The sequence below is a fragment of the Eptatretus burgeri genome, chromosome 2 (assembly GCF_056783735.1).
Source record: "Eptatretus burgeri isolate ZD-2024b chromosome 2, Ebu_testis_v1, whole genome shotgun sequence".
Lineage (NCBI taxonomy): Eukaryota > Metazoa > Chordata > Myxini > Myxiniformes > Myxinidae > Eptatretus > Eptatretus burgeri.
Window position 1 is genome coordinate 149,621,469 of NC_140962.1, and position 20,718 is coordinate 149,642,186.

Consider the following 20,718-nt stretch of genomic DNA (forward strand, 5'->3'; position numbering starts at 1 on the left):
AGCCTGCAGACGCTGCTCTCTGGCAAGGCCATGGCAAGCTTGTTGACATTACATTTTAACACATCGTACAGCAAATTGTAAAATAAGGGCAAAAGCTTGGAAACACAATTTGAAGCAACCAGGCCAAGGGTTTTTTTTTTTTTTTTTTTTTTTTTTTGTATACCTTGGTCGAGGCTCGTATGAGAGCTAACACACAACTCACAGCAAGGAGGCATGAGACAAGAGGGGTGGGAGTGGAAGGGACAAAACATTGAGGAACAGACACAGGTGAACTGTGGAAGGGAGAGGGATGGGGATGGGACGGGGAACATGGCGAGGAGAAGATGGACATTACAGGGACTTTCAGGAAGGAAAGCAGGAGAATTGAAGGAAGTGGGCTTGGGTGGATTATCGGGGTAGAAAAGATCGAGGATTTGGATGGGGGAAGATAAGAGGTGGTGGTGAACAGCTGTTTTGAAAGCCTGGAGGGAAGAATGGGAAAGAATAGAGTGAGGAAGTTTATTCCAAAGGCGGGAAAAAAGAGGAATGAAAGAGTGAAGATGAGCAGTGATTCGTGATTTTGGTAGTTTTACCAGAATGGGGTTGTTGGCGGACCTTGAGCGCCCTGTGGAAATGTGGTTGGGACAAATCGCAGAGAGAGCAGGGGGCAAGGCTGGAGAGGAGTCGGTAGAAGACAGAAAGACCACCGACCAACCTGCGGTGATTGAGTGAGAGGCCCAAAGACTCAGCTTCATTGCGGGAGATGCCAATGATCTTAAAAGCCCTGGTTTCGACAGCGTGAAGTCGAGAAAGGTGGGAGGCAGGAGCACCAGCCCAGAGGGGAGAGCAGTACTCCATCAGGCTACGGACAAAAGCTTTGTAAGTAGTCAGGAGCTCAAGAGGGCCGAGGAAGGACTTTGCACGACGGAGGATTCCCAGTCGGCGACTGGCTTTTGAGGCAAGGTTGGAAATGTGACTTTCCCAGGAAAGGTCATGGCAGATAGTGAGACCCAGAAGCTTGAAAGAAAAGACTTCTTCCAGAGGATTGTTGAGAAAGTGGATGGGGGGTTTTGTAAACGGTCCTTTCGAAGAGACATAGTGAGAGTGTGAGATTTGTGTGGATTGAAAGACATGTTCCACGTGTTGGACCAGTTTGTGATTTTATCCAGATCTGCAGTGAGCGAAGAAGCTGCTGCTTGCCGGTCTGAGGGATGACAGATGGTACGGCAGAGGGTGGAGTCGTCGGCAAAGAGAAATAGAGGATTTTCCAGAGAGTCCGAGAGATCATTGATGAAAACCAGAAAAAGAACAGGGCCCAGAACGCTACCTTGAGGAACTCCAGCCTGCACAGGAAGAGGGGATGAAAGAACTCCATTTAGGGCCACACGTTGACTGCGACAGGAGAGGAAGTCTGCGAGCCATGAGTGGAGATGGCCTTGAATACCATGGGAAGAGAGTTTGGTGAGTAGGGCAGGGTGCCAGACTGTGTCAAAAGCACGTGATATGTCCAGGGATACGGCTCGGATTTCCTGTCTGGCATTGAGGACCTCCATCCATTGATGGGAGAGCAGTAGCAGCATATCCAGGGTAGAGTGACCTGGTCTGAAACCAAATTGATGATTGGAAATCAAGCCATTGGAGAAGAGGAAGGATTTCATGTCTGAAGCAATGATGGATTCCATAACCTTGCTGATGATTGGGAGAAGGCTGATTGGTCTGTAGTTACAGGGATCTGTTTTTGCACCTTTTTATGCAGGGCAGTGATGTTAGCAGATTTCCAAGCAGATGGCAGATGACCTTGGGAAAATGAGAGGGTGAATAGAACAGAGAGAGGGTGAGCAAGAGCAGAAGAGCAGGCTTTGAGGACACGTGGGCTGATGCCGTCTGGACCGATTGCAGAATCTGACTCGAGGTTTGAAAGCAAGCTCTCCACCTTGTCAGGAGAAAAGGATACAGAGTCCAGGGACAGTTGGGTGCGACTGGGTAAAGTGGGTAGAGATAGTGATGGGTTTGGGACACAAGATTTAGCTGCAAACACCGAGTTTAGACATTCAGCTTTATCACGTGTGGAATCAGCAGTGCGGCCATTTGAGGTAAGGGAGGGGATGGAGGGGGAACATACACCAGAAACAGATTTGATTAAACGCCACCAGGATTTTGAGGAGGGAGAGAGGTTTGAGAGTTCAGACTTGAGATGAGAAAGATGTTGTTTTCTGGCTCTCCTGAGGGTAGATACACACTTGTTCCGAGCTTTGTGGAAAGAACTGAGATTGCCCTCAGTTGGGTTTGCTTTCCATGAGGCAAAGGCAAGTTGTTTCAGGACAACTGCCTCACCACAAGCTTCAGTAAACCAAGGGCGGGAGGAAGGGTAAGACAACTGAACACGAGAGGGGATAAATCTGTGCATGAGGGAGAGCAAGTTTCTTTGAAAGAATTCCCAGGATGAGTTGATGTTTGAGAAAGTAGTGATAGGAGACCAGTCTGTAAGTTTGATGGCTGCTCGGAGACCCTGCCAGTCGGCTTGATTGAAATGCCAGACTCGACGGCGGTGAGGTGGTTCTCTGATGACAGCCAGAGAGATGTCCACTTTAACAAGGACGTGGTCAGAAGAACCAATTGGAGCGAAGGAAGAGCAGCAGATATTGTCAGGGAAATTTGTCAAAATCAGATCCAGAAGAGATGGAGTACCATTGGTTGAGATCCGGGTCGGGAAGTTGACCGATTGAGTCAGTCCCAATGAGTCACAGAAAGCTTTTGCTGATGTCCCATGGCAGGTGAGAGAGGTACCCACACCTAGCCAACTGGCGTGATGACAATTGAAGTCGCCACATAAGAGGAAGAGAGAGTTTGGATGAGAAGATAGAAGATGGTCCATGTTTTCGGAGAGTGAGGTGTAGATGGAGTCATCACTGTTCGGTGGACGGTACAGTACGCATATAAACATGAGGTGGGAGTGGAGGGGAAGCCGAAGCCAGAGGTATTCCTGGGGGTGTGGGGGAGTGAGAGCAGTGCAGGGAGAGTGAGGAATAGAGTCTTTGATGAAGAGAGCAACACCTCCACCAGGACGAGGCTCAGGTCTGTCATACCGTAAGAGGGAGTAACCAGGGAGTGATACTTGGGAGTCAGACACGTCTTGGGAGAGGAAAGTTTCTGTTAGGCAGATAATGTCTGGTTTGTCAGTGGCAACCTGCATGGAAAGATCTGAAAGGTTTGAGCGAAGGCCCCGGATATTTGAGGTCCACACTTTTAATGAAGAGGTAGGGGAGGAGGCTTTGGGTGCAGGAGGTGGAGGGGCGGGGGAGGGTAGGACGAGGGACGAGGGGGGAGGTAAGGAGGGTTGCTGAAGGAGTGTGGGGTATTGCAGAATAGCGAGGGGAGGGGGCCGAATGAGGAGGAGAAAAGGCTCTGTGGTGCTGGGAGAGAGGGGGGACAAGAGACAAGGAAGATGGCAGTTGAGGATTTGAGGAGGTGGAGTGAAGAGATGGAGGTGAGAGGGCAGTGGAGGGAGGCAGGTTGGTGGATGAGAGGGGGGCAACTTAGAGAAGGAAGAGTGAGGGGGATGAAAGGTGGGAGAAAGGTGAGGGGGAATTTTTGAAAGAGGTGAGAGGGAGGCTTGGAGGGAGAAGAGTGGGATGGTTGCTTTGAGAGTGAGAGTGAGGGGTGAGGGGGTGAGTTGGCACTGAAGTTGGAAAAAAAGAATGGTTGATGGAAAGCGAGCATCCATGGCAAACTGTGGTTTTTAAAAGTTTTAGGTCAGAGATGCGATTTAACACAATTCTTGATGGATGCAATGAAGGCGAATTCAGAGCATGGAGAGAAGAAGCGCTGTAATAGTTGGATTTTTTAGGCAAGGAATGAAGGAGAGGTCGAAATGAGAGCAGTTTGTTAAAATAGCAGAAGAGAAGTGCATTATGAAACAGTAAAGAGTACCACATGTGTGAGAGAGGAAGATGAAGCATTATAAGATTGTTTTTGTTGTTAATATTAATGTATGAGAGAGTTCAACAGATTAGGTTATGGAAGTGTAAAAAAAAAAGAAATCGAGGAAGACGAGGAGGAAGTTAAGAGGAAGAAGAAGTAGCAGAATCGGGAGAAGGTGAGCGTGTTGTTGTTGTTGTTGGGTATATTTTTTTTTTTTTTTTTTTTTTTGAGATAAGAAAGAGATTAGTTGGGAGAATGGGGGATGTTTGGAAAGTGGGGAGGATGAAAATTGAAGGTAATGGGGAGGATAGAAATTGAAGGTAATGGGGAGAAAAAACAAACAAAAAAAAAAAAAACGATCGAACACCGAGTGGAACCGGTAGGCCTCAAACCTAGGACTAGGCCTCAAACACCAAGTAAGAACGTCGACATAAATACTCACAAAATAGCACGATTTTTGAAACAAAACCGAACTAGGAACACACATTAACATGTAGGTGAGAAAATTAAACAGTTAAAACGGGACAAATAACAACCGGAACTTAACTTTGAGAATGTCAGCAGGGAGCCCCGAAGGAGACCTCTTGCCGCTCAAAACCGGAACCGGAAGTGATCATTTGACTCCAGAAGTGATCATTTGTCTGGGTTTGACTCCAGACACCTGATTAATGCAATTGATGAATGTTTAAATAAGTCAAATGTACAAATATGGGCCAATATGTGGCCAATCAATAGTCATACCTGACATTCAGACCTGACAATATCTATATATATATATATATATATATATATATATATATATATATATATATATATATATATATATATATATATATATATATATATATATATATATATATATATATATGGACAAAAACTACAGAAAATTAAAATAATAATTTATTTATTTATCTTAAAACTTTTTTGCATTTTCTTCCTTGGATCGAGTGTGGATCAATGAGTTTGGTGTTCGTGCAGGCATGATGGGCTGAATGGCCTTCACCTGTGTTCAATTTCCTTGTATTTTATAAAATCCGGATCCTGATCCGGATATAAGAATTTTTATACCGCCGGTGGCATTACGTTTTCGGGTTGTCCATCCGTTTGTACATACGTACGTACGTCCATGCTAATTTTCTGTTTTTTCTACAACCGCTTATCCGATTGACACAATTTTCAGCATCAGTGCGCCGACTCATGTAGAATGTTTTAACGATAATTATGACGTCATACTGTTGAAGATTCGACGGCGCTTAACAGCACCGCCGTCTCAGGGGTTATAACGCCGGCTAGTTCGGCACAGATCTCGGGTCACGCATCTCAGATCACTATACCAACGTACCCCTGGGCTTTGCCAGTTGGGGATATCGACCCCGGCTACGGACTGGGTTTGATCAGAGACCGAGCGTAGTCTGCCCCAGTCCGTAACCAGTTTGGTTTTAAATACAAATCGAGCGATTGTTCCTCAGCGCGGCAAGAATAAATTCAAGGCGGCAAATTTCGTATAAATCAGCCAGATTTGTTGGGGACACATCGGGGAGCACGACACAAGCAAAGCATTCACGAACGTTATAATTAATCTATAACCCGCTCTTACCTAGGGAGCTATGGATATGGGTTTCAAAGGGAGGCCGTGCAAAATATACCTTTGGCCTGGACAACATGCAGACAAGACACGGAGTACTTGGTGGTGCCTCATGGATGAGAGGAAAGGTATCGAAGGCACGAATGCAGCTCGTGACAAGCCGATGGTGTAGGATTCGAGCATGCAGCGAGGCAAAATGGCGCTCCTACTCCTATTGGTACAGCTCACACACAGCCTCGGTGTGTCCAGCCCCCGTAGGTTGACGGCACAGGAGAGAAAGATCTATGGTGTGTTCCATCTGGTTCTTCACAAGGTCCAGTATGCCAATCCAGGCCTGGCCTGTACACCAGACCAGGCTAAATCTGGGTGTTGGGCTCCGCAGGTGGATCGATGGGGTGAAAAGACGTGGTCGAGCTGCGCAGGGAGCCAGGACAGTCAGAGGCCCCGTGGCTGGACTCAGGATCAACCTGGGGACGACCTGCACGCTGGTTCCATGGCCAAAGAGGAACAGCTCGTCGAGTCACTCCTCACGAAGCAGATCGCAGACAGACGAAGCAGTTCCTTCCTTGCCTTTCTGGGCGGGCCTTTTCCGACCACCCCGGGGACACGTGATTGGTCCATTGTTCGAGTTTGCAACAGCTCTCCGCCAATGGATTGCTGGCACATCTTGCTGACTGATTCTGTCAGGGCGCTGGATGGGGGCTGGTTAGGAGGGGGGAAGGAAGAAGAAGGCGCCTCTTGGTACACCACCATTGTATGAACAATGGACAGCCTGCTACACCTCCTGATACACATGTAACTTCCGATTACCAAACAACCTGGCCAAACATACATTTAAGGGGGGATCTGGGCTAATCATATATTTAATAACCCACTAAGGGCCTATTTCCGCAACACGACCCCCACCTTTCTCCTGAGGCTCTCCCGAGCCTCCATTTGGGGCAGCCCACGGTCATGGCCCTGTCTAACGTACAGCACAAATCTCCCATTTACTCTAACCCACAATATGGGAAGCACTTAACTCCAAAAACCAAAGTGTCACAGTAAGATTGGCATGTCCATATCCTAGTGTGTCGGATCACTAATCTAACAAACACATTCACACTCTATGCACAATACTTAACATTCTAATTATGGATTTGAATGGGAGGGCATTCAATTTTACTTTTAACACCAATATTTGCATAGGAGCAGGACATTCAAAGGTTCAAAGTTCCCTAACATGTTCGCTCCTTCATGTCCCTCCCGGCAATATTGACTATTCACCCCTGAGGGTTTCCTCACTTCGTGGCCCGATTGGCCTCTTACCAGGTGAGTTCAGTCGGCCCAGTGGCCTAATCTCACAGAGAGTTATTCGGCCCACTGAGCCCACAAAATGGCATGAATCTTCGGCCGCAACGGCCCACAAAATGGCATGAATCTTCGGCCGCAACGGCCCACAAAAGCACTTTGGCCTCAATGGCTCACAAAAATGCTATGGCCCATATGGCCCACAATATGACTTTGGCCCATATGGCCCTCAAAATGACTTCGGCCCATATGGCCCACAAAATGACTTCTCGGCTGCAATGGCCTACTCACGAGCAGCAGCAGGTAACAAAGCCCCGCATTGGACAGCAGGTGGCACGGTGATGGTGGCACGGTGATATTGATGGTAAGCAAATGCAGTTTGGAGGCGTTCTTGAGGGTGCAAGTGGGTATGATGACATCAGACCAGGTGAGATGGAGAGTACCCTTAACCTTCCTTGCCTGACTTGTTTTGGCAGGACTTGTTTTGGTATGGTCTTCTTAATAAGTTATTATTATTTATTTTTTCTCTTTTTAAATTTTTTTTTTTTTTTTTTTAAACACACAGGAAGGATGGTGTGTTTCTTAATCAACTGTTATCTTCGTGGGTGTGTGCTCATAACACACTGGTGGCCTCTCTGGCATTTGGAGAGGGTGACCGAGCCTGGCCCTTGTTAACAAATTTTCCCATCAACATTACTCGTACCAGGTGTCATGCATGAATGATGCAGAGGAGAGTTCATCGAACCTAACCATTTACTTTTAGCTCTAAACGATTAAACAAACCCTGCTATGGCTACAATGATCCAATGACCAATTTTTCCCAACCTGGCACACTGTTCCATTCTTTTAAACTTGGGCAAGGCCCTTATCTCTCTTTTTTTTGGTGGTGCCAGGTATAACTTGCTGGCTGGGGAGTGTGACTATTACTAGGCCTCTTTGCCTGCTTCCAATCAGCGGGTGGAGGGACACCCAGCGACCTCGGGGTTCACCTGAGCGTGCTTCTGGCGCTCCTAACTAAGGGGTGGCTCTCTTGCCCCATACTGTGCTCTCCTAACACTAAAATTTACTGTGCTCTCCTGGCACTAAAACCTACTGTGCTCTCCTGGCATCTCTGACAGCCTTCACCTGCCAGGAGCCCCAAAGCCCTGGTGCCCTCTCTCCCGACTCACTAACTTCCAATACCATGTCACACTCCCAGCCAGTACCACCATACCTTGGCCTGCACTTAACCCTAGCAGTCTGCCTGTACAATGGAACAGCAGCCAGAATCCATGTCAAATCCTCTAAGTCCCCCTCACCTACACTAACTTGGTTAGGAGACTCCTACCGACAGGGTACGTTGTTCGCACTCACTCTCCTCATTCGCACAAACACGCCATTCACCCCAAACACTTTAGTCATTCATTCCACAGTGCCACACACCCAGTCCACAACACCATCCAACACCTTTCACTTTTATGTTAAAACAAAAACACACCAGTTCTTCGGATCCCACTTGGTCATCAAAATTATCTGACACACATTTTACAGCGCGTGCGCTGTTTCCAATTGCACCGAGTTTGAAATGTCCCCGGCGTCTACCACGTCTACCACGTCGACAACATCTCCGGTGTCCCCCCCCCCCCCACGTGCCTCAAGACAGCCAATGACGGCCGTCCGGTAGATGCAGTGCGGAACCTAGACGGAAATGGCGACAATTGATGTAAATACCCAAGGATTTCAATGGAAATCTTTGAAACTAATGTGATATATGTGAAAAACATTTAATTTATTGCTTGACGGAAAAAAAAACGAAGAAACGCGTCCCTCTCATGTATGAACGAACGAACGAAAGACGTCATTTCCGCCCACCATGGCATTTCGCGCCGAAAGACGGCATTTCCGCCAATCGCAGAATGCTGAAAGCTCAGTTCTTCCTTCTTGTGCTATCATTCTTTTGCGGCTCCCTGCCACGCTGTATCGAACGATTTCATTCCTTCTCTTATATATATAAAGGTGCTTATCACAATAATAACAAGATTTTTACATTTCAAATATTAAGTATGCTTTTTAATTGTTCTTCAACTGAAAAAGCATAAATTGCATATTTTAACATTAGTATACTCATTTGCTTCACCACACGCGCTGTATTGAAGGATTTTACTTGTTTTTAATCAAACCCCAATCAATTTGTCACGACGTCCGTCGTCCGCTGCCCTCCCCCATACTGCCCGAATCGTTTATTTCCAACAATTTAAACAAAACATCAAAATCTCTTCACCAGCCCCATGGAACCTCTGCATGGTTCTAACCAGGCATTTCAGTCTTTCCTCGAGCAAGCCACTCTTTGTCATCCACTTGTTTCAGGTGTGTTGAACGCTCTGCCTGGGGTGTCTCCACTATTTTTTTTAATTTTTTATTTAAATAATCACCCAAATCCACTCGTGCCACTCTTATCCCGTCTGACCGTCTCTCAATTTGCAATCACTCTCGATATAATTTTCAATCAAAATTTTTACATCCCAATATGGCCTGCTTCTTTGGCTCATTGGAAGGGGAGTGAGGGAAGGAGTCCCTCATTACCCATGACATGACCCCACCACCTTTCCGCCACGGCTCAAAGGGGTCACGTCTCAATTAGGGTTGTGCTCCACCCCCTCCTCTTCTCCAGGGTTTGCGGAAATCAGGTAAACCCCAATCGGGGGAGCGACCTCCCCCTCTTCTCTCGAACTCCCTGAAGACAGATAAACCCCACTCAGCTAGCCGAACCCCTCTTGTCCTCAGATGGGTTTGAAGACCAAGTGACACATGCCAGTGCCACTTGCTACTCATCTACGCTCTACCCCGAAGTTCCTGTGAGGCTGACAGAGAAATTAAAATCCAATTTCTAAAGCCTGCTCCTTGATGCAGCACCTCTAACTCTGTAAGAACCCATGCGGAGCTGTCCACGATGGTTTTCGTCCCCTGTGTCAAGTTCTGTCCTGATGGCATTTCTATTTCCCCTTGCACCTCTAACCTATTTCCTACGTCACCACCCATTCCACGCTCAGGACTCCCACACAAAACAGGCTCCACACACTCCAAGGTTATGTGTTCACTTTCCACACATACAACCTTCCCTGTGGAGTGACTAACTAACTGCCTCGCATTCCAGGGTTACATCCTCGACGGCCACGTCAGTATACACACACGTTTCAGCCTTGGCAGCACACACAGGTGCTGTAGTCTGGACTGTGGGCTCACAGCATTCATTCACAGGCATTCCACACACACATTCAGGGGTCACGCATACGTGCACCCCATCGGACAGAGTCTCTTCATCAACATAAAATCCAATTCCTACCCTAAGCTCATCGTCCGCACCATGTATACATGTGCCCACGTACCTTCTTCGTTCCAGGGTCATCTCGGTCTGGTTGCGTCTTCATCAGGTTACTCATCATCGGTTCGCCACACTCCTCTGGGGCTGTCAGCTCCACATGCTGGACCTGCTCCAAACGTGTTTCATTCGTCAACAACCCCGTTTGCTCCCTCAATGTCTCCTTCATCAGGGTTTGCTTTAATTGTTGTTTCATCCTACGAGTGATGTCAATCAAGTCCCGCACCACTAACTTTCCTCCCCGTGGTGATGTCACACATCTCACTTTATTGTGCTGTCCTACTTCCTGGCTCCATTTTCCTTTCCATTTGAGTCGTTCTTCCTCTCTGAGCCTTTTTAGTTGTTCGTTATCTTTCCGGAGTTTTTCCATCTCCGCGTACTCCAACCTTGTTCTCTTCTTGAGTTCGTCAATTTCAATTTCAAATTCATGTTCTTTTTGTTTCCTATCCCACCGTCTCATGTTCTTCCTTCTCCAATCTCGTCGTTTCTCTCAATTGATTGATTTCCCTTTCCTGCTTCATTCGTTGTTCTTTCACTACTCTTTCTTCCATCTCATTCTTTTGTCTTGCTTTGGCTTCCAACTGTTCGATCTGCACAGTGCGGTTCCTTAACGTTTCATTCTCCATTCTCTTTCTTTCCTCTCTTAACATCCTCAGCTCGTTTAGTAATTCCGTCTCTTTGTTTTGGTGTTTCCTTAACTCAGAAGTTCCCTTCCATAATTCCTCCCTCATGTCGTCCATTCTCTTACCATATTCCTTGCTCATCTCCACAACTCCCTCGCATGCTTCCTCCCTCAATTCGTCCCTTTTCTTACTGTATTCCTTTACGTGTTCCTGATATTCCTGTTCTCTTTTTATCTTCCGTTCCAGGCCCTCTCCCACCCGACCGCCCGATCCCACCTCTTCCCCCAGTTGTTCCGATTCCACATCGTGTTCCCGTTTTTCCTCTTCCAGCCCTGTTTTTTTTCGTTTTCCCTTTTCCAGCTCTGCTCTCCATCCTTCCTCCAAGCTCCCCCCATCCCTGAAGTTACTAATTTGCTCCTCCTCCATTCCTTTGCCCAGTTCGCTCCTCTCTCATTCCAACTCTTGGATACTCCCCTCTAATTTCCTCATCTCTCCCTGCAGTTCCTCAAACCGTCCCGACTTCCCCAACAACTCCTCCCTCCCTTGCTCCAGACACTTCTCTCCTCCCCCTATCTTCTGTTCTAGGCCCTCTCCCATCCGATTGCCCGATCCTACCTCTTCCCCCAGCCGCCCCAACTCCAAATCATGTTCACATCCTTCCTCCTCTAGCTTTCTTTTCCACTCTTCGTCCAAGTTCTCCCCAACCTGGGAGTCACCAATTTGCTCCTCTATTCCCCTGCCCAGCCCGCTCCTCTCATATTCCAACTGACGGGTAAACAACACCACTTTACTCCCTTCTCCACACAGTTCGTCCACTCTATTGGCCAAGTCCTCCCCCAGCCACCGAACTCATTTCCGTACATCGGCCAATCGCCGCAACCCACCATACACATACTTTTTCTGAAGCTCGTCTGCGTGCTGTTGCGCCTCGTCCAATTCAATCTGCACCTCCTTTACATAACCCTCATAACACCTCACCTGTTCCAAGGCATCCCCCAATCGTATCTGAAGCTTGCCAATGTTCGCGTATTTGTCCTGCCTCGCCCGCCATGGCGCATGCCGCGACCACGCGGTCCGAACCGGTGGCCGGGAGCCCCCGCCCCGTGCTGTGCCGTTCGCCGCGCCATTAACAGCCCACTCCCGCCCCGCGTCGCGCCGAGATGGAGCCGTGCCGCCACCCCGCGACTCCACCTTTCTTTACAATTTCCAAGCTCTACACCCGATCCGCTCAAAGCAAAATCAAATTTGCGAGCGTCGTTTTCCCTTCTTTTCCTTCGCGTCTCTCGTAACCAATGCTCGGGGCGTGAAATGCACCACAGGTCCAAATATCCCGCTCCTGAATGCCAAACTGTTGCGGATCAGGGGTGGCGGGATTCTCACCCGACTCTTGGCGCCACCCTCACCACCGCCGTCTCTGGGGTTTATAACGCTGGCTGGCTCGGCACAGGCCTCGGGTCATGCGTCTTCATTCGCGATACCAACGTAATCCTGGACCTTACCAGTTGGGGAAATAGATCCCGGTTACAGACTGGTTTTTTCAGATGCCGAGCGTTTTCTGCCAATCTGTAACAATTTTGGTTTTATATAACAATCGAACGGATCGTTCCTCGACGCGACACAAATTAATCCAGAGCGGCAACTTCATACGGATCAGCTAGATTTATTGGGGACAGCGGGGAACACGACACAAGCAAAACATTCACGACAATGTTTCAATTAATCTATAACCCGTTCTTAACAAGGGAACTACGGGTTTCGAAGAGGTCCATACCGATATATACCTTAAACAACATGCAAACAAGACATAGGCAGCATGCAGACAAGACTTTGGTGATGTCCCATGGACGAGAGGAAAATGTCAAAAGCACGAATGTCGCTCGTAACAAGCCGATTTCAATGGATTCGAGCATCCAAGCTCGAACACGCCGCGTGGTAAAATGGCGCTGGTCCTCCTTTTGTCGGCACTGCTTGCTCACGTCCTTCTCAGCGCGTTCTGACCCCGCGTAATGTCGACGACACAAGACCGTCAGATCGATGGTGGGTCTCAGCTGGCCCTTCACAAGGTCCAGCATACAAGTCCAGGCCTCGCCTGCTCACCAGACAAGGCCAAATCGGGGTGTTGAGCCCCGCAGGCCGGGTCCATGGGATTCCAAGACGTCGTCGAGCCGTGAGGTGAGTCGGGACAGTCAGAGGCTCCGTCGTTAGACGCTGGTTGAACCTGTCGATCACCTCCTCTTGAAGCCGACTCCAGACTCACACAGCAGCCAGGTCCTCTCAGTTCTTTTCCACCTTTTCCTCTCCAGCATGCCTCGAAAACCCGACTGCAGTTTTTGTACTTCTCCCAAAACTGAACTACTCCAAGAGTTCTCCGTTCGCTCCCCACCGGCTCCTCCCCTTTACTAAGCCGACAAACTCCTCCCCTTAGTTTTACTTCCTCTTTTTGGCCACTCCCTCTCAGCCGACTGGGTGGGGCCTCGTCCGGAGAGGGGAAGGAAGAAGAAGAAGCCCTCGGCACACCACCACTATACGAACAATAAGCATGCCTGTGATACCTCCTGCCTCACATGTAACGTCCATTTTACCGAACAGCCTGGCTAAACATGCATTTAATGGGGGATCTGAGCTAATCCTATATTTAGTAGCATACTAAGGGCTATTTCCGTAACAGTATAATGATGTAATCATGTGGATGGAGGCATATCTGGTGTCATCGAAGAGTGCCCTTCTAGTTTTTTTTATTTTTTTAAGTGATTTGTTTTTTCACCATTGTGAAATAGAGCTAAAAACAACATATAGCAAGATATCTCTCTCAAAAGGTTGTGGACAGATTCTAATGAAACGAGGTGGATGAGTTGGGTACGTGACAAGAACAAGCCGATTAGATTTTGTTTAAGATCTGGATGCAGATCCGGCCGATCAGTAGATACAGAACCTGAATTGTTCAGCCTGGTGGGGGTATGCGCTCCACCGAGGCTGTTCCAGCAGGGGAATGTATTTAATTTTTTTTCATGTGGTTTGGTCAGGTTTGTGGGATGGATCTGTGGGTGGTTAGGCAGGATCAGGTCATGGTATGGATGTGGGTGCTGTGGAGTTAGGGGTGCGGTTCGCAGTTAGGTGCGCTCGGTGCTAGACTGCACTAGGTGCTGGACTGTCGATTTGAGCTTCCAATAAGCTGGGGAGAATTGCCGATTGCATTAGAAAGGCATGCGAACAAATACCTCTTCAGAGGCTGCACAGATGGTGTTTTTTTTGACAGCAAGACAATCCACGGTACCCTCTGCCCTGCTTGCCCCTCGTCTCGTTTACCACAGCGTACCGTCCTTCACCTGACACAACGTGCGGTCCCTGATGACCCGAGATCTCAGAGCAAACACCCCCAGGATCTGCAAGCGGCTCCGATGGAGGATACGTGGTCGGTCCGGGAGGTTCTCCGGAAGACCACGGGTCCATGGTCAGTTCACCCCAGGACAAATGGTCCAGACCCGATGAAGATTTCCTTGCGATTCGCGTGCCGATTTTGGTGTGGGCAATTCGTATCGTCTTGTGGAGTCGGAGCGCAATGTTCCCGCTGTTGGGAATGGCCTTGCCGGAAATGGAGTGAGGCGGTTTCCGGCCCAAGCTGGTGGGCCACGTGAAGGGTCGGGGCCAATCGGAGCGCCTGATTCGGGCGATGACATTTGAATTCGGCATGGCCCCTCCCCCTGAGCTTCTGGCCCTATAAAAGACGGAGAAGTTCCTCCGTCTTGTGTGTGTGTGTGTGTGTGTTTTCATGCGGTGTGTTCCTGTTCCCGTCTCTTGCTTCTAGTCTCCGCCCACCCCTCTACGTCGACCCCACCCACCTACCTGGTCCCGCCCACCACTCCACCCTCGCACTCTAGACTCCGCCCCTTCTCCACTCAAGCTCCTCCTTCAGAACACAGTCTCCGCGCGTGTGGCTGGGTGGGGCCAGAGACAACGCGATTACTGTCGGGTACCACACCATGGAGTACCACACATCCCCCCCCCCCCGAAATGTATTGGTGGCGCGTCATCCCATTGGGCGCACAGGTCACGAGTGCATAACCTCAACTCCCCTCCCTCCCTGGCTACAAAACTCCCTTCTCATCAGGGGTTTGTGTGTGTGTGTGTGTGTGTGTGTGTGTGTGTGTGTGTGTGTGTGTGTGTGTGTGTGTGTTTGTGTGTGTCCTGGCACCTGTCTGGTTAAGTAAGTCTGTAGAAGATCATAATTGTTCTTAATTTTGCTTCAAGTCTGCTCTGTGTTTGCTTTCGTAGGTTGCTTGTATTACTGTCGCACCCCACGCTTCTTTTTATCCCTGCATTACACCCCAATAAATCTTTGCTGTGCCACATACCTTTCATCGCCTGCTTGCAGGCCCGTCGCCAGGGCTCAGTATTAAGGGGGAGAATATGAACTGGATTGGGGGGCACAATTATAATATTTAATATTTTTGATAACCCGGTATACTATTGTATTCATGCAGCATTGACGCATCTACACTGAGGTTGCCGTCGCATACTAACCAAATTGATCCCAGCTAGATTTATTATGTTCTGATGTTTTTGGCCTAAAATTATTTGAATGCAGGAGAGCCGCAAACAAACTGGCACATTCACAATGCAGATATTCAATGATTAGACAATTGGCACCATTTCAGGTGAACTTACACAAGGTGTTGTCAATAATTGGCATGAGAAAATTAATATACCAGAGATAAAATGACTAAACGGGGGAGGTTGGCACCGGAATCAGTGCACTTTGAAATAAGATACAGTAGGCTATGACCTGCGATCATCATGTTAAACTATCAACAGCAAATACGACCAGCCTGAAGATACCACAAGGTCCGCATTTGAAGCAGTCAATTGCACAGAGGTAAGGTTATGCACAAAGCACTAGATATGGGATATGCAAAGCACCAAACACAACATTTAACTTAAACATCAGAAGTACAAAGCAGCCGACCACGGCGGGTGCTGACCACAACCACACTGCAACCACAACCGCAACCTTTTTCCTTATCTTAGCCATTTTCGTATATCCATGTCTTTTTCTACTGCTGCGAGCTCGCGCTCTCCGTGACTCGTCCCTCGTGACTCGGTGTCACGAATCTCATGACTCGTGAGATTTGACTGATAACGGTTTTATTTATTAAATGATGAATGCACCAAAAACAGGTTTTATCTGCATAATTTCAAATGTAAGCACAATTGCAAACACACATGTTTTTAATTTTTATGAGAAAATTACTGTTGTAAGATGGAGGGTTGTGAAGGTCACGCGGTGCACTTCATCTTTAATTATGTAAATTTATGTCTTTTCCTTATTCATATTATGACTTCTCTTCTTCTTTCGGCTTGCTCCCGTTAGGGGTCGCCACAGCGGATCAACCGTCTCCATTTCGCTCTATCCTCCACATCTTTCATTGACACTCCAACCACCCGCATGTCCGCCCTCACCGCATCCATGAACCTCTTCTTTGACCTTCCTCTTCTCCTCCTGCCTGGCGGCTCCATCCTCAACATCCTTCTCCCGATATACTCCGCTTCCCTCCTGTGCACATGTCCAAACCATCTCAATCTCGCCTCTCTCACTTTGTCTCCAAACCGTCCTACCTGCGCTGTCCCTCTAATATACTCATTCCTTATCCTATCCATCCTCGTCACTTCCAACGAGAATAGCAGCATCTTCAACTCTGCCACCTCCAGCTACACTTCCTGTCTATTTGTTAGCGCCACCTCCTCCAAACCATACAACATAGCTGGTCTCACTACCGTCTTATATACTTTCCCCTTCACTCTTGCAGCTACCCTTCTGTCACAAATCACTCCTGCAACTCTTCTCCACCCACTCCATCCTGCCTGCACTCTCTTTTTCACTTCTCTCCCACACTCTCCGTTACTTTGGACAGTTGATCCCAAGTATTTAAACGCATCCACCTTCCCCACCTCAACTCCTTGCAACCGCACCATACCACCACCCTCCCTCTCATTTACGCACATGTACTCCGTCTTACTCCGACTGACTATCATTCCCCTTCTCTCCAGTGCGTACCTCCACCTCTCGAAGCTCGCCTCAACCTGCTCCCTACTCTCCCTACAGATCATGATGTCATCCGCGAACATCAGTCCATGGAGACTCCAGTCTGATCTCGTCCGTCAACCTGTCCATCACTATTGCAAACAGGAAAGGGCTCAGAGTCGATCCTTGGTGCAATCCCACTTTTACCTAAAACCGTTCCGTCATTCCTACCGTACACCTCACTGTCGTCACACTGTCCTCATACATATCCTGCACCATCCTCACATACTTCTCCACCACTCCCGACTTCCTCATACAATGCCACAACTCCTCTCTTGGCACCCTATCATAAGCTTTCTCTAAATCCACAAACACACAATGTAACTCCTTCTGGCCTTCCCTATACTTCTCCATCAACATTCTCAAAGCAAACATCGCATCAGTGGTGCTCTTTCCTGGCATAAACCCATATTGCTGCTCACAGATCGTCACCTCTCCTCTCAACCGAGCTTCCACTACTCTTTCCCACACCTTCATGGTGTGGCTTAACAACTTTATCCCTCTGTAATTTCCACAGCTCTGCACATCACCCTTGTTCTTGAAAATCGGAACCAGTACACTTAATCTCCACTCCTCCGGCATCCTCTCACTTTCCAAGATTTTATTAATCAATCTGGTGAACAACCCCACTGCCATCTCTCCTAAGCACTTCCATGCCTCCACTGGTATACCATCTGGGCCAACCGCCTTTCCTCTTTTCATCCTCTTCATAGCAGTCCTCACTTCATCCTTACTGATCCACCCCACTTCCTTATTCACTATCTCCACCTCTTCCAACCTTCTCTCTCTCATTTTCTTCATTCATCAACTCCTCAAAGTACTCCATCCACCTTCTCAACACACTCTCCTCGCTCGTCAGCACATTCCCATTTGTGTCCTTTATCACCGGAACCTGCAGCACATCCTTCCCAGCTCGGTCCCTCTGTCTTGCCAATCGGTATAAATCCTTTTCCCCTTCTTTTGTATCCAACTTCTCATACAGCTCATCATATGCCTATTTCTTGGCCTTTGCCACCTCTCTTTTTGCCTTTCGCCGCCACTCTTTGTACTCCTGCCTACTTTCTTCATCTCTCTGACTATCCCACTTCCTTTTCGCTAACCCCTTCTTCCTTATACTTTCCTGTACTTCCTCGTTCCACCACCAAGTCTCCTTGTCTTCCTTCCTCTGTCCAGATGTCACACCAAGTACCTTCCTAGCTATCTCCCTCACCACTTCTGCTGTAGTTGCCCAATCATCCCACCCATCTTTACCACCATCCAACGCCTGTCTCACCTCCCTAAATTCCACGCAACAGTCTTCCTCCTACAGCTTCCACCATCTGGTCCTTGGTTCAGCCCTCACTCTCTTCCTCAACCTCACTTCTAAAGTCATCCTACAAACCACCAATCGATGCTGTCGAGCAACACTCTCCCCTGCCACCACCTTACAGTCGCTAATCTCTTTCAGATTGCATCTCCTGCTTAAGATCTAATCCACCTGTGTGCACTTTCCTCCACTCTTGTATGTCACCCTGTGTTCCTCCTTCTTCTTGAAATACGTATTTACCACTGCCATTTCCATTCTTTTTGCAAACTCTACCACCATTTGCCCTTCCACATTTCTCTTGTTGAGACCGTACCTCCCCATCACCTCCTCATCCTCTTTATTCCCTTCCCCAACATGCCCATTGAAATCTGCTCCAATCACCACTCTTTCATCCTTGGATACACTCTCCACCACTTCATCTAACTCACTGCAGAAATCTTCTTTATACTCCATCTCACACCCCATATGTGGGGCATATGCACTGATGACATTCATCATCACCCCTTCAATTTCCAACTTCACACTCATCACTCGGTCAGATACTCTCCTCACCTCCAATACCCTCTTGACATAATCCTCCTTCAGGATTACCCCAACACCATTTCTCCTCCCATCCACACCATGGTAGAACAGTTTGAAACCACCTCCAATGCTCCTAGCCTTACTCCCCATCCACTTGGTCTCTTGTACACACAGTATGTCCACCTTTCTTCTCTCCATAATATCAGCCAACTCTCACCCTTTGCCAGTCATCGTCCCAACATTCAGAGTTCCAACTCTCACCTCCACCCTACTACCCTTCCCCCTCTCCCACTGCCTCCGGACTCGCCTTCCCCGTCTCCTTCTCCTCCTTCTCCCAGCAGTAGCACAATTTCCACTGGTACCCTGCTGAACACCGGTACCGGTGGCGGTCGTTGGTAACCCGGGCCTCGACCGATCCGGTATGGAAATTCGTTTTGTTGTCCGCATAATGATTTGGCATCGGTTTTTGTGCCGGATGCCCTTCCTGACGCAACCCTGGTCGCCTCTTACGACACACAGGGATATGGTACACCTATTCTAATTGGGGCATACACCAACCCTTATTCATATTATGACTATATTACATTTATACCGAACTTACAACCAATCAGGTGACCTGCTTAATAGGGCCTCCATATCGAAGACGCTGATTGGCTAATCCTTAAAACGAAATGATCCACGATATATATATATATATATATATATATATATATATATATATATATATATATATATATATATATATTATATATATATATATATATATATATATATATATATATATATATATATATATATATATATATATATATATATATATATATATATATATATATATATATATATATATATATAACCACCCACAGCATCGACATTCGACACGAGGTCTTGCGGCTGTCTGTCGTCTTGGCTGCTGACATTGGTGCTTGCGTTATTATCTTTTATATTGTGGGCTTGGACTGTATTGTCTTGCCAATTGCTTTTGGAGATGCGCTGGCAAGCGCACACACTTATCTCTTGACTGCCATTCAAAGAAGGATATTATTAAAGAACAGTTTATCCAAGAAGGCCTTATTATTCACCACGTTGAACATCTGGAATAAGGGTTTTAGTTCACACAGGTGAACTCTTAAACAGCAAGGAGTTCACAGTGGGTGCTCGTCCTTAAACACTAAGTTGTTCACAGGGTGCAACAGGGAAAAATGGGTGGCGTACAAGTGGGGGGGGGGCACCAGATGCGCCATGGGGGGCATTGCACCCAAATGCCCCCCCCCAGCGACGGGCCTGCCTGCTTGTAAATAAATAATTATCATTAGGAATGTTCCCTGCTCGTTTTTGTCTTTTCTTCCATTGATCCAGCATGGTCCGAATCTGAGCTTAGCCGGGACTTTATTCCCAATGATCTGTTCCTTTTAGCTGGTACGTAATTGGCAGTGTCGCTCGACAGCATCCGGTCCGGGAGAGTGATTAGGTTCGGACAAGGTGTACCGAGGGCGTTTCCCCGGTAATTAAACCACGTGATTAATTAGGTAACCCGATTAACCCATCGACGGAGGACATGAGGTCACGCAGTTGAGTTATTGGCGTCTACGGTCGGTTAAGTGACCCGCCATGTCACGGAATTATCCGTGTGCTTTGGCCTACAATTCCGGGGAGTCTGGTGGGAATCGACATAGCTTCCCCCACCTAGTGGTCTTCTCACCCGACCCTCTGACCCGCAACAGTACGTTTGTGTGGAAAAGCAAGGCTTGATGTTCAGAATCCATATCCACACACAGCTGTTTGAAGAGACGACTGTTTAAGTCTTCAGCTTATCATAGGAAGCATCAACAACCTTTGAAGTCTGTTGCTGAAATGCTCCACTGCTGTCCATCTCAGCTTGCTTCAAGGACTGCCTTTTTGTTTCAAAGAATGGCTTGGGTTTGGCAGCTAGAGCAGGATGCATTGTCTTCAAGTGGCGTTCCAAGCATGTGGGCCGCATGCCATCATTGCTCAGAGTCTTGTTGCATATTACACACTGGGGTACCTCTGTGTCACCCTTTTGGAGGGAAACAA

General features: G+C 47.8%; 1 protein-coding gene and 1 pseudogene across 2 annotated transcripts in view; one reads left to right on the forward strand and one right to left on the reverse strand.

The window, feature by feature from the left end:
• Window positions 1-20,718, reverse strand: part of LOC147033509 (E3 ubiquitin-protein ligase TRIM7-like) — a 1,095,521-nt gene that overhangs the window by 924,049 nt on the left and 150,754 nt on the right. The gene's annotated exons all lie outside the window — the stretch shown is intronic.
• LOC147033529 (zinc-binding protein A33-like) overlaps window positions 1-20,718 on the forward strand; it is a 276,088-nt pseudogene that overhangs the window by 6,464 nt on the left and 248,906 nt on the right. The gene's annotated exons all lie outside the window — the stretch shown is intronic.